The sequence below is a fragment of the Cupressus sempervirens genome, chromosome 10 (assembly GCF_028749045.1).
Source record: "Cupressus sempervirens isolate cs-2001-9-10 chromosome 10, ASM2874904v1, whole genome shotgun sequence".
Lineage (NCBI taxonomy): Eukaryota > Viridiplantae > Streptophyta > Pinopsida > Cupressales > Cupressaceae > Cupressus > Cupressus sempervirens.
In genome coordinates, this window is record NC_143127.1 from 3,409,131 (window position 1) to 3,434,351 (window position 25,221).

Here is a 25,221-nt window from a genome sequence, read left to right on the forward strand (position 1 = left end):
GTGGAGCTAATAATTCCCATTCATCATTTGTAGCCATGAGTGCATCTGCGAATATGGGGTCTCCTATCACCTCCTCTACCGGAGCTTCTTCTGGCTCCTCTGGAACAAATGTAGGGCGTGTAGGCCTATCAGCTGTTCTGGAATGGGTCTGTTGTGGTCTCTGATTACCTGTAGCACTCCTGTTATCTCCCTATTCTCCCGGCTCTCCATTTTGTCTAACAGGTGGGTTCATCCTTTCTACCATAGTAGTGAGTGCCTGTAATGCCTGTGCCATCTGCTGTTGCCCTGTAACCATAGCACGGTAGAATTCTCTGGTATCCTGATCATTATTATTCCTCCTGTTTCTAGGTGGACTACCATCATGCCTTTCTTCCATATTTCCTGTTTCCTGTAACTGTTCTCTTTCAATCAGAGCTCTCCTACGAGTATGGTACCTGTGTGGTCCAATTTCCAGTGGCTGCATATGACTCCCCAAACCCTCAGGATGGCAGGAATGAGGCTCTGATACCAATGTAAGAACCCCAAATAGGCTCTACGCTGATCACTATTTGTTTCCCTGGGTGTAATGATTGTTTTTGGTTTGTTTTTGAATGTTTTAAGCTGTTTTTGGGTTTTGATTTGATGAAAAGAAAATACAAATATTGAAAACTAATCTTACCTAAAATTATAACTCAAATCTGGTTATAATGCTAATCAAATTCATTTATTCGGATGGCTCCTAATGTATGTACAATACTTATTTCTGGAAGAATACATTAAAAACATCATCATTAATAGTTGAAAAAAAACCTAATTTTTGTCTCCAATATGCAACCACGCTGCTGGTTGCTTCCTCCTTGGGAAACACCTATCAAAAACTGCAATATTAAATCTCTGATTTTTAATTCACTGTAGCGCTGTACTGTTCACAGCACTGTAGCTGCTGTTATAACCCCTTCCAACCTGAAAACAGATTCATCCACTTTTTCCCTACTGAAACACAATATTGACTCCAGAATGAAGTCAACTCACAGGCAAAATTCAAGTGATATTTCACACCCTCAAATTGCATCAACTCTGAAGATACTACGTTCTCCACAGTCTGAATTCTTCTCAAACTTGTAGAAACCCTTGTTGCCACAACTTCAAAAAATTTCACAAGGCAAAGTTTTTAAGCAACTCTCATAACCTGGTCTTGAAGGAAGACAAGGTTTGTTTATAAGGACTCCTCAACTCCAGAATGAGTCTCCATGCTCAATGTGGGATAAAAGATATAATAATAACATAAAAAATGTTATTTCATTAAAACTTAGAAAATCCCTTTTAATTTTTCCATAAGCTTGGACCCACAATTAATTGAAACGATGTCCCCTTTTATGATATCATGACCCTCACTTAAGTTATATATTATAACTTAACAATATAGGCTCAAAACCAATAATGTTTATTTTTAACTAAATAAACTTTAATATCTCCATACTCAACATTTTTGAATGTCGTTTGAACTGGGAGCTAACATGATAGAACTGCATATGACCATACCCCTTTTCTAAAAATAGTAGGGGTCTATCTTTATAACTCAAAATTGCTAAAAATAGTCTGACCAAGCCAAACTCAAAGGAAAACTCATCATAAACAAACTCTGGCAACCCAGAAGAGTACTCTTCTCTGGTCCTTGGAGGATCTCCACACCAAGGTGACCCTCTATCCAATCTTATTAGCCTACGAGGGTCTCTGATAGGCTAATCACCAGCTAAAGTGATGTCTCTAGCTAGAAGGGGACATCACAGGCATGTTGTCGCTTCTTGTCTAGGAGATCTAGCTGGGTGAGCCAAGCTACTCTGTATTCTTCATCTGATATTTGCCCTCACAAAGATATGCGCAAGGAGGGAAGTTCAACCTCTATGGGTAGTACTACTTCGACACCATAGACTAGGGAGTATGGAGTTGTGCCTATGGATGTATAGAAGGAGGGTCGATAGGCCCATAGGGCTGGATTTATTTGTAGATGCCAATTGCGGCCGAAATTATTGACAACTTTCTTTAGGATTTTGAGGAGGGTTTTGTTAGCTACCTCTACCTGGCCGTTACCTTATGGGAAATATGGGCTATAAAAGTAGTGATGGATGCAGAGGGAAGTGCATAATTCTTCCATGTTGAGATTTTTAAAGTTACCGCCGTGGTCGGTGAAGATGGTGGATGGGATGCTGAAGCGACAAACAATGTGATACAAGATGAACTTTGAGACCTGAACTCCTGTAGCTAAGACTAGGGGGACTGCTTCCACCCACTTAGTGAAATAGTCTATAGCTGTTATTATCCATTTATGTCCATCAGATGAGAGAGGTGTGATAGTTCCAACTAGATCAAGGCCCCAACAAGCGAAAGGCCAAGTTGGTACAATAGGCTGTAGATCTTGTGCTGGAGCATGCACAAGATTGGCATGTGTAGGTGCACTTTCAGTACATCATTTTTTGAAAAACTTTTAAAGTTGCCTCCCATAAAGAATTTCCCAAAAATTGTTCCCGGTATGCTTAACAAAGTTTCTATGAAGGATTGAATTATTTCTGGGTCTAGATATACAAATGTGGAAGCAAATAGAAGCCAAAGTTCATTTTTCCACCATGGAGAAGCACTTTTCTAATTTTCCACCATGGAGAAGCACTTTTCTAATTTTTCTTAATGGAGAAGTCAACTTGGGATTTTCCACCAAAGAAAAAATGAAGTGTAGTGGAAAACTCATTTTCCATTGCGACTTTCGAAGTCATTTTCTAATTTTTCACAATGGAGAAGTCAAAATTCATTTTTCCACCATGGAGAAGCACTTTTCTAATTTTCCGCAAGGAGAAGCCAACTTGGGATTTTCCACTAGAGGAAAAATGAAGTGTAGTGGAAAACTCATTTTCCACTGCGACTTTTGCAGTCATTTTCTAAATTTTCGCAATGGAGAAGTCAAAATTCATTTTTCCACCATGGAGAAGCACTTTTCTAATTTTCCGCAATGGAGAAGCCAACTTGGGATTTTCCACCAGAGGAAAGATGAAGTGTATTGGAAAACTCATTTTCCACTGTGACTTTCGCAGTCATTTTCAAATTTTCCATTGGAGAAGCAAATATTTCATTTTTCAGCAAAAAGAAAAATGCATAGCGAAAAATTCATTTTCCACTATGACTTTCGCAGGCAAAGTCCAATTTTCCACATGAGGAGAGAAAAGGCAAATCTCAATCCAAGATGAAGGTATATGGGGTTTAGCATCAAGATTACTCCAGAAAAATAATTTGTGAATCAATCTACATCAAAATTGTGCTCACTACATGAAAATGGAAAATTCATTTTCCACTGCGACTTTCGCAGTCAAAGTTGAATTTTCCACCAAAGGGAGAAGACAAAAGTCAGATTTCCGCTATAAGAATTCCAGAGAATTTCTCCCAAAATTTAGCAGAGAATTAACATTGTAAGCATTGAAGATAACATTGTTGCAGATTGAAGACATGGATTATAGAGCATTGAAAGAACAATGGCTAGAAATTTTATTTTATTAATTCTAATTTTGTTGCAGTCATATAGAGTAGAATTCAAAAATTCATATCTTTTTACTCATTGATTATTTTTCCGATCGCTCTGGTCAGGATAAAGATAACTAGGTTTGGAAGAATATATCTAAAAATGAGCTCAATCCAACGGTGGAATAAAAAGATATGCCCCACGAAAAATGGCTCATTTTTTACCTAGCAGAGCTATTTATTTTGCTGTCCACTCAATGAAGGAAATATTTTGATATTGATTTAACATATTTAAATGTCAATTGTTAACATATAATTTAAATATGTTAATATTTATCATTATTAACTTTAAAAGTTAATAAGCATATAAGTTTTCAAAAGGAAAAATATGAGAAGTCAAAGAGACAAGATCGGTTACAGAACTAAAAAGTCACTGGAAGAAACCAACGGTTGCTGGAGAATGTATTTATTGTAAAACCTTTTCCATTGAGAGGGGCTTCTTTTCTGCAAGAGTAGGTATTGCTAGAGTAGAGGGAAGACAGTAGTTTATTTTATGCATTTCATTTCATGCATTGATTTCTATAATAGATTTGGCCAGAGTTGCAGGCAAATAAAAATTAGAGCATTGTATTTGTTGTGTTCAAAACAAAGAAGAGTTTTGCTTCAAATCAGAGAATTTGAGTATTATTTTTTGAATATATTCAATCAGAGTATTGTTGTGTTCAGTTTTGGACATTATCTTGCATCTTGCGTCAAATAATGAATGTGTTGTAGATCAGAGTATTTGCACGTATTCCTATTGCATAAATCTGAATATTAAATCTTCATTTTTTCATTGCATTCACATAATTTTCATCTATATTGCATTACCGATATCAAGAAGTCATAGGAGTTGTGGATTCTTGGCATTGGCTAGATTTAGGAGTTAAAATCTGCCTGAGTTAGTTCTGTTTAGGGCTGGCTTGGTTTTCCTCTTCTGTTCTCGGGTTAAGAACGTACCCAATTAGTTTAGGAACAAACAAATTCATTGAATATCATTGATAAGGAAGCTGTACCTTTCAATTCAAAGGAAATCTATCAATCTCATGATAGATTATCCAACTGTTGGTATCAAATTGTTTCTCATAGGTTCGGGCATGTAAGAGTTACATTGGAAAGAACAATCTATTTACCAACAGATTTTTGGCGACTCTGCTGGGGAAGCGGAAAAGAGGATTAGTGCCAAAGTTTTACTTCCTCAATTTTTATTATTATCTCTACTTGCAGGAGATTGACGACTCTATTATTAAAAGACCATGCCCATTAAAGTTGTTAAAGGGAGAAGGCTAGATCCTTCTTTGATTGAACTTCATCAAACACATGATCCAGTATTGCGTAATCTTTTTGATGCTTTTAGAGAAAGCATTATCCATGGAAGAAAAATGAACCTGAGTATCAAAGAAGATCATGCACCAGTTGTGTTATGGAAAGGTGTCTGTGCCAGGTATCACAAATTGAAAGAGCTAGAAGAGTTATTACAAAACCATGAGCAAAAGGTGTTGCCGATAAGAAGTGAATTAAAGGTGAATGATGAAGTGGTGTCAAAAGTCCCACCTGATTTTGTTTCTTATAATTTTTCAATCTTGGGTGAGCAAGTAGTTCAACCAAGAAAGAAAATCAGAAGGAAACCCACATTTGAAGAAATAAATGCTGAGAGTGATCCTAACCTACAATTCCTTTGGACTGCATTTAAACAAATTATTATTGAAGCTAAAAAAAGGATTAAATCCCTCAGAAGATCATCAATCTGCTTTACTGTTAAAGTGTGTGATCCAAGGATACTTTAATGTTGAAGACCGAAGAAAAGGGAAGTATGTTTCAACAAGTTTACCTGGAGAAAAATCAGTAAAAGAAGAACCAATATCAGTGAATTGCTTGGTTCTTAGAGAACAAGAAATACCCCAGCTTCCAGAGGCACAAATTTCAATGAATAGAGACACTTTTGGGGGCGACAAAGAAATGGTAAGTGAAATAGAAAATGAGGATTTACCCATGCTTTCCTTTTCTCCTATTGTTGAAAGTTTTAGATTTGAAGAGAATAATGAAGATCATTTTTTGCATAATATTTCTTGTGAAAGTCATCCCTTGGTTTGTACACAAGTGGAATATGAGACTTATAAGTTTGAAGAAGATAATAGAAAAGATGAGGTTCAATCTGCAGTGTTAGAATCATTTTCTTTTGTAGAAGATGCCAATTTGAGTATTCTTGATGAATTATGTATTGATCAAAAGGTTGAAACATGTGTTGATGAATATCATTTTAAGTCTAAAGATATGGTTGAAGAAGTGGTTGCAAGTACAAATTCCAAACAAATACCTTTGATAGCTAATGAAGTGTTGCAGCACCATGGAGATGATTCAGAGTTGGATTATATTTTTCTTCATCATGAAATGGAAGCTAATCAAATCTTGATGCCGACCGAATGCAAGTCTTCTTCTACAACTAATTCGAGTATTGAGATTTTAAATTTGGATGAAATTTTTTCAAAATTGGTAGCCACAAAAAGTGATGAAGTTATTCCAGTTCAGTTTGACCCTATGTGCGATGAAGAATCATTATGTTTCAATCTTGGTTTGAAATCTGAAATTGCTATCAAAGATGATTGTAGTGAATGTGAGTATGATGCAAATGTTTTAGAATTATGTGGATGTTCAGATTTTTACAATCTCAATTTATCTACTGGGATTCCTTTTAAGAGTGATCACATCAAAAGTTACGAGTGTGAAAATGTTGCAATTTCATTTTCAGAAGTGTGTAATAATTTTTCTTTTCAACAAAGGATGGTTGGATGTATGAGAAATAATGTGCAGGAGGGTACAAAAAAATCAAAAGTCTATGATGAGGCATGGTTGTTTGGAAAGTATTTTTGGGTCACTAATTACTTACACTATTATAATTTTATTTTCAGAAACATAGATTTTACTAGGAGAGCTTGGTTTTGGTTCAGCTTAGAAAAGCATAATACACTTCACCAGAGGGGCTCATATTTTTCTTTGCCTGTCAATGGCCATGTGTGAGTTTATCCTACTTGCTCTTCTTATGGTGAGGTCTCCTCACCTGTATTTGTAAATAAGCTTGTGTTTCCATGGTTTTGGTGTGCGTAGCTTAGTGTTTCCTGCTTTCTCAGTTTTGGTTTTGCCTTACTCCCCTCCGCCCTCCCGGCAAGCAATTCTCTGATGGCCTTATTTGTGCTTAGACTCTGTAACCCAATGGATAGGCACTTGTCTTTTGCTAGAGATTCTAGATTCTTTATGCACTTTGTAGCACATAATCTCCATTCAGAGCCAGCTGTAGGTGCACTTTCAGTACACCATTTTTTGAAAAACTTTTAAAGTTGCCTCCCATAAAGAATTTCTCAAAAATTGTTCCCGGTATGCTTAACAAAGTTTCTATGAAGGATTGAATTATTTCTGGGTCTAGATATACAAATGTGGAAGCAAATAGAAGCCAAAGTTCATTTTTCCACCATGGAGAAGCACTTTTCTAATTTTTCGCAATGGAGAAGTCAACTTGGGATTTTCCACCAAAGGAAAAATGAAGTGTAGTAGAAAACTCATTTTCCATTGTGACTTTCGAAGTCATTTTCTAATTTTCCGCAATGGAGTAGTCAAAATTCATTTTTCCACCATGGAGAAGCACTTTTCTAATTTTCCGCAAGGAGAAGCCAACTTGGGATTTTCCACCAGAGGAAAAATGAAGTGTAGTGGAAAACTCATTTTCCACTGCAACTTTCGCAGTCATTTTCTAAATTTTCACAATGGAGAAGTCAAAATTCATTTTTCCACCATGGAGAAGCACTTTTCTAATTTTCTGCAATGGAGAAGCCAACTTGGGATTTTCCACTAGAGGAAAAATGAAGTGTAGTGGAAAACTCATTTTCCACTGTGACTTTCGTAGTCATTTTCAGATTTTCCATTGGAGAAGTAAATATTTCATTTTTCAGCAAAAAGAAAAATGCATAGTGGAAAATTCATTTTCCACTACGACTTTCGCAAGCAAAGTCCAATTTTCCACATGAGGAGAGAAAAGGAAAATCTCAATCCAAGATGAAGGTATATGGGGTTTAGCATCAAGATTACTCTAGAAAAATAATTTGTGAATCAATCTACATCAAAATTGTGCCCACTACATGAAAATGGAAAATTCATTTTCCACTGCGACTTTCGCAGTCAAAGTTGAATTTTGCACCAAAGGGAGAAGAAAAAAGTCAGATTTCCGCTATAAGAATTCCAGAGAATTTCTCCCAAATTTTAGCAGAGAATTAACATTGTAAGCATTGAAGATAACATTGTTGCAGATTGAAGACATGGATTATAGAGCATTGAAAGAACAATGGCTGAAAATTTTATTTTATTAATTCTGATTTTGTAGCAGTCATATAGAGCCGAATTCAAAAATTCATATCTTTTTACTCATTGATTATTTTTCCAATTGCTCTAGTCAGGATGAAGATAACTAGGTTTGGAAGAACATATCCAAAAATGAGCTCAATCCAACGGTGGAATAAAAAGATATGCCCCACGAAAAATGGCTCATTTTTTACCTGGCAGAGCTATTTATTTTGCTGTCCACTCAATGAAGGAAAGATTTTGATATTGATTTAACATATTTAAATGTCAATTGTTAACATATAATTTAAATATGTTAATATCTATCATTATTAACTTTAAAAGTTAATAAGCATATCAGTTTTCAAAAGGAAAAATATGAGAAGTCAAAGAGACAAGATCGGTTACAGAACTGAAAAGTCACTGGAAGAAACCAACGGTTGCTAGAGAATGTATTTATTGTAAAACCTTTTCCATTGAGAGGGGCTTCTTTTCTGCAAGAGTAGGTATTGCTAGAGTAGAGGGAAGGCAGTAGTTTATTTTATGCATTGATTTCTGTAATAGATTTGGCCAGAGTTGCAGGCAAATAAAAATCAGAGCATTGTATTTGTTGTGTTCAAAACAAAGAAGAGTTTTGCTTCAAATCAGAGAATTTGAGTATTATTTTTTGAATATATTCAATCAGAGTATTGTTGTGTTCAGTTTTGGACATTATCTTGCATCTTGCATCAAATAATGAATGTGTTGTAGATCAGAGTATTTGCACGTATTCCTATTGCATAAATCTGAATATTAAATCTTCATTTCTTCATTGCATTCACATAATTTTCATCTATATTGCATTACCGATATCAAGAAGTCATAGGAGTTGTGGATTCTTGGCATTGGATAGATTTAGGAGTTAAAATCTGCCTGAGTTAGTTCTGTCTAGGGCTGGCTTGGTTTTCCTCTTCCGTTCTCGGGTTAAGAACGTACCCAATTAGTTTAGGAACAAACAAATTCATTGAATATCATTGATAAGGGAGTTGTACCTTTCAATTCAAAGGAAATCTATCAATCTCATGATAGATTATCCAATTGTTGGTATCAAATTGTTTCTCATAGGTTTGGGCATGTAAGAGTTACATTGGAAAGAACAATCTATTTACCAACAGCGTGCTATTGGCATGGGATACATTTTTTGACAAACTCACAGGAGTCTTCTTCAACGGTAGGCCAATAGTAGCCTGCTCTAAGGATTTGTCATGCGAGGACAATATGACTCGTGTGGGCACTGCAAAGTTCAGAGTGTACTTCTTTTAACGCCATTGCAGCCTCATTTTCAATTAAACATCCAGAGAGAGTATCGTGATAACCCCGACGATATAGGGTATTGGCTATGATAACATAGCGGGATGACTTTCGGATAAGGTTCTGGCGTTGGGTACGTGTGAGGTGAGGGGAGACGATACCATCTTTAAGGTAAGCATGAATCTCATGGTACCAAGGGGATTGGGGACCAACCAAGATGCAAACATAGTTTGAATCATCATTCGCATAGGTGGGTGTGAGGAGCTGCTCGACTAAAAACTCATACTGTGTAGCCTCTTGGGGAATTTCCAAGAGTGATTCGATAGTAGCCATAGTGTCCGCTGCTTTGTTCTGCATTCGAGGCACTTTTGTAAACTGAAGCTTTGTAAAATGCTAGGTTAGCTGATCAACTAGCTCTTTGTAGGGTAATAAATTTTTGTCTTTGGTTTGATATTCATTTAGGACTTGCTTGATGATGAGCTGAGAATCTCCAAAGATTTGTAACTCAATGATGTTCCATTTTGCGGCTATCTTTAATCCTGCTATGAGAGCCTCATATTCAGCTATATTGTTGGTGCTAGGTAATTGTAGCTTGAAGGCTTTTGGAATGTAATCTCCCTAAGGTGTGACCAACAATATTCTTGCCCCTGATCCATGAGATGTGTATGAGCCATCAAAATAAAGTTTCCATGGGGGCTATTCTTCAATTTGACAGATATGCTCATTTGGAAATTCTGTGATTAAAGGATATGCATCTACTGAAGGTGCATTAGCTAAATGATTTGCTATGGCTTAGCCTTTGATTTCCTTTCTATCCACATATTGGATGTCAAATTCACTAAGGAGCATAACCCATTTGGCCAAACAGACTGTAAGTGCTGTTCTAGAGAGCATATACTTGAGAGGATCAATTTTGGATACTAGCTAGATAGTATGACTTAGCGTATAGTGGCGAAGCTTTTGAGTTGAGAAAAAAACTGCCAAACAAGCTTTGTCCATAGGACTGTAATTGAGTTCATAACCAACTAGGGTTCTATTGATATAGCAGATGGCTCTTTCTCTGCTGTAGTCATCGTGCTATGCTAGAAGTGCTCCTAGAGCAGTAGGCGTTGCTGATATGTACAAGATCAAGGGACAACCAAGAACTGGTGGAACCAAGATAGGGGGATTGGCAAGATACTGCTTGAGATGATCGAAGCTACGTTGACATAAAGGATCCCACTTGAAGTTTTCATCCTTCTTCAATAAATGTGCAAATGGTGTACACTTATCTGCAAGCTGGGAGATGAAGTGTCGGACGGATTGAAGCTTTCCCTAAATAGTGCAAAGTTGTCGCAGTGTCTGGGGAGGAGGCATGTCTAAGATAGCCTTGAACTTCTTGGGGTCAATCTCTATACCTCGTTTAGAAACTATAAAGCCTAGAAGCTTGCCAGATGTGACCCCAAAGACACACTTCTTGGGATTCAACATGAGATGATATTTGGCTAACCTATCAAAGACTTTCTCCAAGTCAGCAAGATGATCCATGAATGTATGAGATTTGACCAAGATATCATCCACATAATCCTCCAAAATGCTATGGATAAGATTATGGAAAATGGCTGTCATAGCTCTTTGATAGGTAGCCCCAGCATTCTTTAGGCCAAAAGGCATCATGTTGTAGCAAAAGGTTCCCCAAGGGGTAGTGAATGTTGTCTTATGCTGATCTTCTACTACAATCTTGATTTGATTATACCCAGAAAATCCATTCATGAGGCACATAATTTCATGTCCAGCTGTAAGATCTACAATCATATCTATGTTGGGCAAGGGAAAATCATCTTTTGGACAAGCTTTGTTAAGAATTTTGAAATCAGTGCAGATTCTGATGTCACCGGAAGGCTTAGTGACGGGGACCATGTTGGAGATCCACTCTGAGTAGTCGATAGGTCGGATAACCTTAGCAGCTAACATTCTTTCTAACTCAGCTTTGACCAGTAATGCCACCTTGGGGTGCATTTTCCAAGTTTTTGGCTAACAAGCCTTATCTTTGGATTGACTGCAACATGATGAACTACAAGCTTTGGATCAAGTCCTAGCATGTCTTGATATGACCATGCAAATTGGCCAATGTTCTCTCTTAAGACCTCAAAGAGGAGGTCAGCTTGGTCTTGCGATAGGGATGCAACAATGTGAAAAAGTCTGGGGATCTCTGAAGAACCGATGTTGACTTCTCTAGTATCCTCAATTAGAATAGAAGACACCTCTGGTCGATTATCTTCAGGAGGCAATGCTAAATCCTCATGTTCTGCTTGTGACTCTGGATTTTCTTGCTGAGGGGCTCTCTTCGCTGCCTTAGCTAGTCTCAAATTCACCTTAGTTCCAGTTTTGGGTGTATCGGAACTAGGTTGGGGATTTTCTCCAAAATACCCCTTGGGATCTAGCTTATAGATATAGGCAAAATCTGGCTTTGTTTACTTGTGAGGATTTTTGGCTCCCATGAATCTTAGAAGCACCTCCTCTGATGTGAACTTATCAATGTGTATGATGCTTGGATTGTCCCAATCTATGAGTTCAGGGTAAGCGAGTGGTAGGTCGATGGAATGGATGGATAGTTCTGGGAGAACAGAGTCTCCAAGGAAGATTTGGTCCAGGATATCATTGTAGGATCTCTTTTCAATTTCCTCTAGAATATCTTCGATTTCTACAAGGTCATGGTGGATGTTCAAAAAAGCATGATCGTCCGTATTGGTGCCCCCAATTGTGGGTATGCCAAAGCCCAGACCTAACTTCTTTTCCTGTTTCTGTGCTTCGATGGGGCATTGCATGCCTCTTTCCTCTGGTCCTAGACCACCACCTTGATAGTTCCATTTTTCAATTATGAGCTTATGTGCTTGGGGATACTTTTGGCTGAAGTGATCAAGGCATGCTTGATCTCTTGGAGGTGCATCCTTATGTAACCAATTTTTGATATCTGGAGTGAGCTCCTCATGAAGAGGGATTCTCAGGGATACAAAGGTTGTTGGGCCAAGCTGTGTGTATCGAGGAGGTGGAGTCTCTGTGGCTTTATGATATGTGGGCTGTCCATGGGTGTGTGGATCAACTGGCAATGCACCAATTGCAAATGCATCAGATAGGCTATATTCTCCACAACCTTTGTTGTTGATCTTCATGGTAGATAGGGTGGAGGCGAGGGTGGTTTTTGGGTCATTACAGGTGTTGGATGAACTGGCAGTGGATTGGCCGATTTTAATGCCAGGGAAATGGTTTGTATATGAGGCTTCAACTGTATTGCAATAAGCAAAGGGTTCTGGATCGGCATGGATGGTCACTTCAGTGCCCTGATGCAGAAATTTGAGGCACTGATGATATGTGGATGGAACGACCTTCATGGCATGAATCCATGGGCATCCAAGAAGGAGGTAAAATGGTAGGTTTAGATCAACAACATGGAAAACTGTCTCTTGGATGACTGGCCCAACCTTGATGGGTAGCAAAACTGTCCCCTCTGTGGTTCGCTCCAAGTTGTCATAAGCTTTGATGGTGATAACCTCACTGATGATATCTGCCTCAATATACCTAGCTTGTTTTATGAATTTTAGGGTGCAAATATTGAAGGCTGATCCATTATCTATCATTACTCTTTTTACGAAAAAGTTGGATACCATGATGGCTATGCGAAGCGAAAGGTGTGATCTGGCTCGACCATGGGTATGTTGGTGGGTTTGAATGATAGGGCACATGAGGATGAAAGGTGTCCAAAGAGATTACGAAAATTAGTCGCATTAATATCCGAAGGGACATAGGATTCTATGAGAGAACTGTCAAGGATGTCTTTATATAGAGGACTAGTGCGGAGAAGGTCTAAAATGGAGATTTGGGTTGGCATGTTCCCAAGGTGTTCCAAGATATTGTATTGGCTTTTGGACGGAGCTGATGATACTGCTGGGGTTGATAGTGCTGATGGGACTGATGGGGCTGCGATGTTCAATCACGCTCTTCTAGTGGTGATTGCACACTCATTGTTTGGGCCTTGGATATTAATAACATTGATAGAAGGCTCTTTTTCAAATATACAATCGATGAGGCTACCATAGTCTATGTAGGATGAAGTGTGGTCATTGTTCTTCTCATGCTATTGGTTTGGCTGATGGGTGTTGGTGTTGTTGTTTTTGGTTTGGATAGGTGCTTTTCCAGGATTTTGGTTGTTGTGAGGAGGAAAAAGCATTTTGATAGATCTGTAAGCCTGCATTGGGAGAGGTTTGGGCACCAACGGTGATTTCTTTCCGATCAATGAGGTCCTGCACATAATATTTCAGTTTCATGCATCTGAGGGTGGTGTGACCTTTTACCTTATAAAATTTGTAGTACTCATTGTCTTTGTACCATGCAGCTTTGGATTGGCCTGGATCAATTTGTTGGGTAGGAGGAAACTTGATGAGGTTTTCCTTATTCAATTTCTCAAAAATGACATCCAATGGCTCACCAAGGGGTGTATAGTTTCTAGGTGCAGGTTGGAACTTAGGCTTTGGTCCTGCAGCTACATTGATGGTATTAGCTTGATTGCTAGACCCTTGAAAGTTGGGTCCCAGATTGTGGCTTTGATAGCTTTGGTGATTCTGTTGTTGGTAGTTGATAGCTTGTTGATTGTTTGGTTGATACGGTGGGTTGGACTGATTTTGGGAAGGACCAACAATATTTACATGTCTTGTATCAGTAACCCCATCTGTTGCAACGTGCTTGTTTTTGTTCCAATATCTAGACTTGTCATTGGAATGTGATTGATTTTGGTTGGCCTCCTTGTAAATCTTGACCACACCATCTTTAATGAGTCCTTGCTCAAGGATCATTCCTTTCTCTTTGATATCCTTATAGGTCTGCAAATAGTTCATGGTCATGTGGTGAGCCAAGCTGGGATGGGCATTATCAATAAAAATTTTCACTAAATGACGCTCTGACAAGGTGCAGGATATGCGGGTGGTAATGGTTTGCCATCTTTGCAGGTATTTGGGAAGGCTTTCTCCACCTTTTTGCTTAGTGTGGACAAGATCAACTACTGATAGCTCTATTTCAACAAGATGGGCATATTGAGCTACAAATGCCTCAGACAATTCAACAAAGTTTTTAATTGTGCCATATGGGATTCTATAAAACCATTCAAGAGTTGGTCCGGCCAAGAATTTGGGAAAGAGGCGCAAGAGGAAGATGTCACTGTATGCCACTTCTTGGCAGTGCATATAGAATTCTTTGATGTGGGTGACTAGATCTCCTTTTCCTCTGTATTTGTCAAACTTGGGTATCTCAAAATGCTTGGGGAATGGAGTCATAGTAATGGCTCTATCAAATGAATAAGGACACACAGTCTCAAACTTGAATGTCTTCAAATCATTCTCTTCTTGGATGGCTTTTAGAGATGTCTTCATTTCTTCCCATTCTGAATTGATGGGTGATGGCTGAGGTGCCCCCAATGTAGTAGTGCCTTGAGGTAGGTATGTGCTAGATGGGGCTACTGAATATGGATGGATGTGAGGGATTTGCTGATAAGGATTGTACATTGCTTGGGTAGCTGTGTGATGGATGATAGTTTGCTGAGGCTGAGATGGCATATATTGTTGCATGTGCTGTGAGGTTTGCTGTTGGTATGGGATTTGGGATTGGGATTAAGGGATGTAGGCTGGCTGTTGGATAAATGGATTGCTTCGTGGAGGTAAAGTGTAAGATGGTTGTGAAGCTTGGTGGAAGGATTGGGGAGCTTGTGGAACTTGACTTTGGATTTGAGGAGTTTGACCAATGTAGGTGGGTTGCGCCCCCATTTGGGATGGTATCTGCAAATAATTGGTGGTTGGCGGGGCTGGTGGATTTCCTCCTAAAAGTGGCATTGAAAAGTAATTGGTAATAGGAGGTAATGAATTAGTTGGTGGTGGGATTTGAAAGTTTGGAAATGGAACTGATGGGGTTTGATAGCTTGATGGAGTGAGGGTAGTAGCTTGTGGATTTGTGGCAGATGGCACTGAGCTCCAAGGACCTAATGGAAATGATTGAATTGTGCTTTGGGCTATGGTGAATAAGCTAGGGGAGATGAAAGGTTGATTACTTGGCCCCATAGGTGGCATCCCTATTGTATATTGCTGAGGTTGGCCAAAGATGCTAGCACTGATTTGGGAGATGGGTGGATTTTGAAGGCTGGGTTGGAGAGTAGCTGTAGCAATAGTGAAGGGAGTTAATGGTGAGGTGTTTTGGGAAAAGATAGTTTTGGGTGGTGAAGTATGAACCAAGGATGGAGTGGTGGTGGTTGGATTGGCTTACGGAATGAAGATTTCAACTTGGGTGGAAGATGGTATGTTTGGGTTTGTTGGATCAAAAGGATTGGCTTGAGGCTCTTCTTTTGGCACATATTGAGGATAATTTGAATCATAAGAGCCTATTGGGAGTGGTAGTTTCCCAAACAACGAGTGAGATGGACTGATAAGGGAGGAGGTCTTCCAAAGTCGAAGGCTCCTATATTGTCCCTTTGAAAGTTAGCCATGATTGTTTCTTTGTTCTTGTCTATAATGGCATTCACCAATACTGCATTTTCTGGTTGGTTCATGAAAGCTTCAAGTCAGTAGGTGATGGTATAGCTTTCTCTGGGTTGAAGGATGGTTGAGTGCTCAAAGGGAGCGATGCTGTTTGATCCAAATGATAGGGCTCCATTATTTCCTTCTTCTTCTTGGCTAAGCGAGTGACGGGTGGCATGAAAATTTTCCTAGGGATGAGATGCAACAATGCTGCTGGATGCAAAGGGGGAAGGCTTTTCTATGCAAATGATTTCCTAGGTTGAGGCAAAGCTATATGACAAACCTAAGGAGGATTGGGTTGGGGATTCTAACTTCAAAGATATGTTGCCAAAGCATGAAAGGTCTGCTTTTCTATGTGCAAGCTTGGTGGTGATTGTGTCAACTTAAGGCTAGACTGATGATCCTTTAAGAAAAATACGAGATTGACCACTTGTGGATCCCAACGTTTAGCTCAAGGTGATGAGGGATGACAAGTGACAAGCCTAGATTACCCTAGACAAAGCTCTGTCAGAGGGATAACCTTGGTGAGACTGGTGGATTTTTAAGATGGTAGGAATGGCAAAATTTTGGAAAGGTGACAACAATTTTGAAGGCTTGGATGTGAATTTTTTGATTGCTGGCTAGATGATTTGGTTCTAAAGAAAAGAACTAAATGAGATGGATGAGCTAAAATTCTTTAAAGGGATAACCTAGAATGGCTGGCTTTCCTACAAAGATGACTCTAAAGTAAAACTTATGCAAGAAGATGTGGAGAAACAAGGGGGCATAATCATAGAAATCATGCCTAGTTGGTAAGACATAAGTAGGGTTTACTCCTGGATTCTTGCTAAATCTGATAGTGTGATCTAACCAGGCGTCTTGATAGGTTTCGTCGATAGCTTTGTCTTCTACTTTGTGGAGTTTGGCAATTAGAGGGCTTGGTGTTACTTCTTTTCTCTTGGCTGAAATTTCTTGGTATGCCTGAGATGGCTTCAGTTTGGCTTTGTGAAACTTCTGTTTGGGTTTGGGTTGTTCTGACATAAATTCCTGAATCTTCTTGGCTTTGAGAGATCTTGGTTGTTTTGCTTCAACGTGTTCAACTTCTAAAATAGGCAGTGACTATGCTAAGTGTGCCCTAAGCTAGGATTGACCAAGTTTGGCAAACATTCATTCAACAAGTAAAAGATCAAGTAATAGATAGGAACAAACAAATAGGAGTTTGTGATTTCCAGAAGATAGTAACTGTGCTGTGGAGTGTGTATGTTTTACAAATGTTTCGAGCAGTCACTTAAAACACATTAACATCCTAGATGGTTGTCTACAAGGTTGACAGTTGGTTTAGCTAGGAGTCTTCGATATACCCAAGGTACGTGAGGCCTAAATCCGTAGATGAAACCAAAACAATATCACACAATCGAGAGGAGCGGTAACCCACTTCTCCTCTTTCACTTCTCAAGGGTATAAAGTTCCTTGAGGCTTAGCCTGAGTGACAAAATTTTGATCCCAAGAGAGGTGTCTTTGGATTCACCTCCCGATCTTTATATACCACCAGAACGCTGGAGTTGTGGTCATCCCTAGGGGTGATGAAATCCTCAAGCAGGCCTCCTAAAAAGAGAAACAAAGTTTTGAATCTTAGTCTTATGCACCCAAGATAGCCTTGAAAGATGACAAGGGGAGAGAAGATTTGGATGAGCTTGGGCTAAAAAACATGTTTGTTCTTTTACCAACTGATTCTTATGTGTGATGATCTAAACTTTGCAAGCACTCATGTTTAAGATACAATGTTTATTCCAATTTTGAAGTGTCAACAAAAGTAAAATCGATCGAAGAATGCAAGCAAGAAGAAGAGTTAGGGTCAACAAGAAAATAAACCCGCGCGCCCGGAGGCCCTCCACGTCAAGTATCGATTGATTTTCTTTAAGGCATTCAAGATTGAGTGTGATTTTGTTTTAAGCCCAAAATAAAGATGTGTAAAATACGATTGTCAAGCGCACGCCCGGAGGCCCTCCACGTCAACTGAGTTGTTCAATTTTATAGTCCCAAAATGAAGTGTTTGATTGAGTTGACTTCAACTATCATGCATTCAAGAAATTTGCTATTTAGGAAAACTCTCAAAGAACAAGTGAGTAGGGTCAGATTTGTGGAACACTTAACACCTTTTTAGGTAGACCCATCCCCTAGAATATGGTGCTGAGATTGCATCCAAAGGGCTGAATGATGGGTGATTAAAACAGGTGAATCCAACAAACCAAATCAAGTATTTTTTGTTTGTTTTTCTAACTTAAAAAATTACAAAAAATGTGGATTTAAGTTTCTTTTATGTCCAAAAATTGAAGTGTGAGATATTGTAATGATTAATTGATCTTTTGCATTCAAGATTGAGTTTGTTGTTTTAAGCATGCATTCCAAGAAAAAATTGATTTTAATCCATGGCATTCAAGATTGATTTAAGCGACATTCATTCAATGAGAAATGTGTTTAAACATGCAAGTTCATTCTAAGAAAAACCTGCAAAAAACATGATTAGGTTTGTAAGATGCTCCAACCTGCAATCTTACAAAACATCAATTTGATTAGTCACTCAAAAATCCCCAAAAGCAAAGCTTAACTATGGAAAAACAAAATTTAACTTTTTTTGTTAATTTTCATAGGTGTAAAAATGATCAGAATTACCCCTATCCTACATAACCACCAAAAGTCAAAATTTGATTTTTTTTTTTAAAAATAAAAAAATAAAGTGCAAGGATTACTAAGTCACAAAGATGCTAAAACAAAAATGATAATGGTGCAGAGAGGCAACAATAATCAGATGGAGACGACAGTTAACCAGGCGGAGACGCTAAACTGCGGAGACGTCAGTTAACCAGGTGGAGATGCTAAACTACGGAGACGATAATTAATCAGGTAGAGACGACAGTTAACCAGGTAGAGACGACAGTTAACCAAGCAAAGACGCTAAACTGCAGAGATGCTAAACTACAGAGATGACAATTAATCAGGCGAAGATGACAGTTAACTAGGCAGAGACACCAAACTGCAGAGATGACACAACGCGTAAACAGAACTGATGGGTGCGGATTTTTTTCCAATTTTTTTTTTTGATATTTGAGGATATGTTTTCTTCCCAAATGCATCCTTCAACTTGCAAAAAAAAGAAAAACACCTTGCAACCCACTCAAACAACAACAAACGTTAGATCGTTAGTTTGTAAGAACAAAAAATGAATTAAAATGGATGAATGAATGACCCATAGTGGGGTCCCACCAGGCATGCTAGAATGTTTATGAGAAATGTTAGTATGTTAATAGAAACCAAATTTAAATAAAGCTTCTACAAACTAAACAAAATTCATAAACTTCAAGATAGACAAAGGTGAGCTTTTCAAATGGGAATGTGAGCCATTAATCGACTCTCCCAATGAAATTTGATCCCTTGTTGGTGGATTTGTCTAATTGATTGGGTTTGGTATGTATGCTCAAGATGGATGCTCAAATTTGCTTCAATGGATGTTGGGATTTGGATGTAGATGTATGTAAAAAGCTATGGAGTTTGTTCTCAAAATGGCATGGTAACTTTAGCTAATGGATTGTGATTATTTTGCAAAGGGGAAGGATCCAATTTATAGGCAAGAGGCTTGAGGGATTGAGGCTAAGATGCAAGGATGGGGAAAAGCTCATGGAGGGCTCAGATTGCATGAGAGAAGAGCACATGGATTGTGCTTCCTTACAACCAATCAGGGAGTGACACATGTCACAGGGTCATTGGTTAGAGCAAGAGGGGTTGAGGGGTCAACAAAGGAGGCTCAAAGCTCATAAGACCCTCATAATGGCTTGTAAGTGCAATAAATGGGCTTGTAAGAGTCATTTATGGCTTTGTGAGAGCATTTATGGCTTGGTGGTTGAGATATTTTGAGGGAAGACTTTGGCTTGGCTTAGGAAAGTCTTAAGCTTGTTTAGGATTGTGCAAATGATTGAGGGTACGATTAGAGATGGTTTAGGATTAGATTATGGATGTTAGAGATGGGCAAGTGGATGGCATTTATGAGGGTGGGTGAGTTAGTAGCTAAGCTTGGTTAGTATGGGTGGATGGGGTGGATTAGGCTAAATGGGAGATCAGAGATAGGCTTAGGATGAGGATGAAGACTTTCTAGAAGAATCTAGAACTTCTTAGGATGAGGATAAATAAGGTTTTAAGAAATAAATAAAGTTTATTTATTTCAAAGGTTTGGGTTTGAGGAGATATTTATTAAAACATTTTTAATAAACATGAGGATTAATATTTAATCTTAATTAAATATTTTGAGTTGGGATTAGGGTAAGGAAATGATGGGATTAGCCTTTAATCGAAATTAAAGAAGGATTAGAAGATTTTAGATGAGGTTAGTGGTCTTAAGGAAATTGGCCAAGTTTTGGGCAAAAAATAAATAAATAATTTATTTTAAGATTTTTGGTCAATTTATTAATTAAATAATTAATAAATAAGAAAATAATGTTTAAATAAGATTTAAACATTTTTGGGAGGGATTCCTTAATTAAATATTTTTAATTAAGATAAAGGGATTTAATGGCATAAAAATAAATAAATAAAATAAATAATTAATTAATTAATAAATGATGATGTCATCAGAAACCTTTTCAAAAAATAAAAATCACATCTCTTGAAACAACAATCTTATTAGTAATAGGATTGAATAATCTATAAGCTTTGCTTTCCTCACTATAGCCCACAAAAATACATGATTCACTTTTAACATGTAGCTTTTGGCTATTCTGATTAGGGATGCGAACATAAGCCAAACAACCAAAATTTTTAAAATGATATACGCTAGGCTTTTTCTCATACCATGCTTCATATGGAGTCATCTTGTGTAAGGCACTTGTAGGACTTTTGTTGAGAATATATACGGCTATAGCAACTAAATCAGCCCAATAAGAATTATTCAAACCCTTGGTTTGTAACATGCTCCTTGCCATTTCTACTACAGTACGGTTCTTCCTTTCAGCCACTCCATTCTATTGGGGTGTGTATGTAGTTGTGAGTTGTCTTTTGATTCCATTCATCTCACAAAAATTCTGAAAATCTTTTGAGCAAAACTCTCCTCCATGATCTGTTCTCAAACATCTAATTGTGTTCCCTTTCTCATTCTCTACACGAGCTTTAAACCTCTTAAATGTATCAAAGGCTTTATCCTTAGTCTTTAAAAAATACACCCAACACATGCGTGAGTAATCATCAATAAAAGTAATGAAATATGATGACTTACCCAAGCTTTGTGTTTGCATAGGACCACAAATAACTGAATGAATAAGCTGAAGTGGGTGTTGGGCCCTCCATGCATTGCCTTTTGGAAATGATTCTCTTGCATGCTTCCCTTTTGCACACCCTTCACAAATTTTTATATGTTCTTCAATCTTAGGCAATCCAAGAACCAATGCATTTGATGTTAGATTCTTCAAACTATTGAAATTCAAATGGCCATACCTAAGATGCCACAACCAACTTTTGTCCTCATAGGCCATATTGACAAGCTGATTGTCATTTTCACCAAACTTCAAAGGAAACATCCTATTCTTTGTCATAGGAACAACTGTAATCACTTTATTTCTCTGATTCTTATAATAGATAGTACGTTTCATGTTCTCAAATACCACTCTATAATTCTTCTCACATAGCTGCCCAACACTCAATAAATTATGCTTCAACTTGGGAGTATAATAAATATCTTGAACACTTTTCATACCTTCCTTTGTTTGAACATCCATGGCTCCTTTGGCCGCAACATCCACAATATTGTTATTACTAAGGGTAATATTGGATTTGTAACTATCATCAAGCTTTGAAAATATTTCACTGTTACCAGACATATGGTTAGAGCATCCATAATCCAAATACCAAACATCATTCGCATTACTTTCACCTTTCCCATAACACAAAAATAAATTACCTGAGGAAGGATCCTCATCTTGTTAGGCATAATTTGCATTATTGTTACCTGATTTCAGTCTACACTCTCTCTCAAAATGTCCATACTTATTGCAATGATAGCATTGGATGTTCCTTTTATCAAATTTTTCTCTACCTCTTCCTCCTTGGGTGCCTCCTCTGCCTCTGGATCCGCTTGAAAAATTCTGATTTTGACCCCTTCCCAAGCCTTTGTTATTGTTACTACTGCTGCTAGCACCATCATTCTTTAAAATTTTCAATTGGGAAGCAAAAGCCTTCTCATTAACACTGGTAGATATGTCCGTTATTCTATCCTCATGTGATATGATAGATCCAACCAACTCATCATACTCCATGGTAGCTAAAATTTTAGTTTCTTCCATGACAATTGCTACAGTATTCCATCTTGGGGTTAGAGATCTTAATACCTTCTGTATTACATGCTCTTGAGTCATAGGTTCAGCCAAAGTGGCCATTTTATGAGTCACATCTTTCACTCTTACACAGAAATCTCCCACATTCTCTGTCTCCTTCATCTTCAAGTTCTCGTATTCTCTTTTCAAGGTTTGTAGCTTCACAACCTTGATCTGATCATTGCCATGGTAAGCATCTTTTAGAGTCTTTCAGGCCTCTTTTGTTGTCTGTGCATCAACAATTCGAGGAAACAAGCTCTTATCAAGAGCCATTTGAATGTGAAACAATGCCATTGCATTCTTCTTCTTAGCTTCTCTCTTCAATCTCCTATCATTAGGTTGGAGAGTATTCTAGTTTGCAGGCTCTTCATATCTAGATTCAACGATCTCCCAATCAAAAAAATCTTCATCTTGATTGACCAATATTGGTAATCAACTCCATCAAACTCTGGGATTTGCAAATTGTTTTCCATGCTCTTATCTTCCAAACACCTTCAACTCTGATAGCAAATGTAGAAACCTGAAAGATCCAAACAATAGCAGAGAAAAATAATATCCAGTACCCAAAAATCAACAATATATAAAAGTAAAATATGCTACTCTGCTCAAGAACAGAGGATACTCTATTTTTTTATTTAATTCAAATTTATGATCACAATATATGAGCCGCAGACAGTCACAATGTAATTAACACCTTCTTTCTGTGTGTAAAAAGAAATAGCTTATAGCCCAACTCATAATGGCAGTGTAGACGTTATTGAAGGCTACAATCAAGGCAATAATACAGTGCATTGAACATGTAATGATGCAGAGTTCACCGTATTGAAGATATGGTGCAACTTAAGAGTTAAATTATTTGAACTGAACTTAAACTACTGATGACTAGATTCTAATGCATGGACTACCAGTCAACATGCTCTTTATTAAGAAAGAAAACAAGAAATGGAAATTAGAACTGAAAGCTTTGACGGTGAGAATGAAGTCTTGATCTCATGCCGAATCTTCTAATTGTGATATACAATGGAGTTGGAGTTGAACGGTAGAGCTGGAGTTGTTAACGGCATCAATTCTTCAGCCCTCCGTACCCATGCAGTGAAAGAAGGGGGAGGATTAACACCAACCCTAAATAGTAAGTGACAAAGAACATAATAAGGTATGGTAAGGAGGTAAGTTATTTCTATCACATTTTCTTGAGTAGATCAAACTTAAAAACAAAAATAAAAACTACAATGGAAAGAGTCCTCCGAATGTTACCTTGGCCCTTTCGCCGCGCGCAGAGCTGTGTCGATTCTGAACATGACAAATTTCAAATGAGCAACGTTTTTTGCTTTTTTTCTTTTTTTTTCTTATATCCCGTTAGCATTGCAATTACGATGTTTTTGTCCGTTAGCGTCGCAATTGCGATGTTGTCGGATTATAATTGAAAAAAAAAGCCAAAAACACATAACATTTGCCCGCCGTCGCAAATTTCCGTCGCAATTTCACTCCAAATGTATTAGTGTAAAAATCTTCTTTGGTATCCAATGCCACACATCATTATCATGTACTAGAAGACCAACATTGTGGATACCATCGGCCCATGTAAACAACTTACCTGTCATTGTAACTGCACATGTGTGATATTCACCACAAGAAAATCGACACAATTATTAGCCAATGTTTCAACAAGCCGTGGCTGCCAAACATCTGAAGCCACTCCACGACCAAGATGGCCTCCAGACTCCCCCCAAGTTTAGTACTTCTCCATGTCTTGTAACAAGAGTAGCATGTTGCCGTCGCTGCCAAACATCTGAAGCCACTCGATGACCAAGATGGCCTCCAGACTCCTCCCCCACGGCTAATACTTCTCCATGTCTTGCAACAAGAGTAGCATGTCCAAGGCCAGAAGCAATATGGTGAACATCTAAAAAGAAAGCCAATTCTAAAGGCTTTGGTAGAAGTCAGTCAGTCTTTGCAACTGGAGCACCCACACCTTTTTTGGTTCCACCTCCCAGGAGCCCATCTCAAATACTTTCTCCCCACACATAAAATCTCCCTAAGGCATCAACATCATCTTGGGCGGAACCACGTCTTGAAGATCTAGGGGCACTTGAAATACTCACTCTGAAACCTTCTCAAGAAACTCCTTTTGGTTGCATGTTTTAACAGTCTGAACCTGCATGTGAGCTTGTCAGATCAAAAATTCTTTAAATAGAGATGAGAGATGCATTCCTTAGATGCAAACTCTTTGCTATATTCATATTTGAACCTTTCTCTTGTAAGTAACAAAGACTCCAGAAAACTCCCACCCAAAATCCAGTTCTAATTTCCTTTTTTGTGGATGTTTAATACAAAGGGCATCAGTATTAGTTGCAAAAGTGAGTATATACAGTTATAGTATTTGATGAAATCTTCAAAATCAAAGTTGAAAAGGAATCTATGTCATGTATTTGAAAAAAAAAAGTGACTTAAGTTTTCTTCCTAAACTGAAGATCCAAATGAACAAAGACCATATGATCCAAAAGAAAACGAAAATAAAAGATTTTTGTCATTGGGAGCATAAAAAAGAACAGAAGTTGCAAAAGACATGGTGCAAAAACCAAGACTATATAAAAATAACATAAGCTATATGAAATTCGGGAGTGTTTTCACTTTTCACAAAACCATATCAAAGGATTAGATTATAAGGAGCACAAAAGACAGAAGTTGCAAAAGGCGTGGTGCCAAAATTAAGACCATCTAAAAATAACATAAGCCATATAAAGTTTATAAGTCTTTTCACAACTGATGATACCATGCAAATAATACTTCCAATAGATTGATCACAGCTCAACTACAGTTTGAACTTTGATGCTTAATTTTGTCTCCTGGTCCAAGACTTGCACGATAAGTCTGATGGCTGATATACGCTGACAGAGAAAATATGGAAAAAGGCAGTGATTCATTATTAGGGACAGACACTGACTATAAAAATTATAATATGTAGAAGTTTACCAAAGAAAATCATGCACATTTGAGTTTATATTAAAAAAAGGCACTTGTGATAAAAGAGAAGTTTCAATTGACGTCCCTTACAAATGTTAGAACTAGACAACAATGTAGACAGTGAGTTGCACAATTATCGTTGGACAATATCATATTGCAAAACATTAAAAAATACTGCCTGGAAAAATGAAGCATAAATATAATATCCAAAGTTGAACAGCGTCAGATGCTGTTATCCTCACAAT

The 25,221-nt window shown here is 37.8% G+C and overlaps 1 pseudogene; it reads right to left on the reverse strand.

The window, feature by feature from the left end:
* The window catches only part of LOC149532266 (PH, RCC1 and FYVE domains-containing protein 1-like), a 57,573-nt pseudogene extending 33,423 nt beyond the window's left edge, over positions 1–24,150 (reverse strand).
* Positions 24,151–25,221: the final 1,071 nt, after the last annotated feature.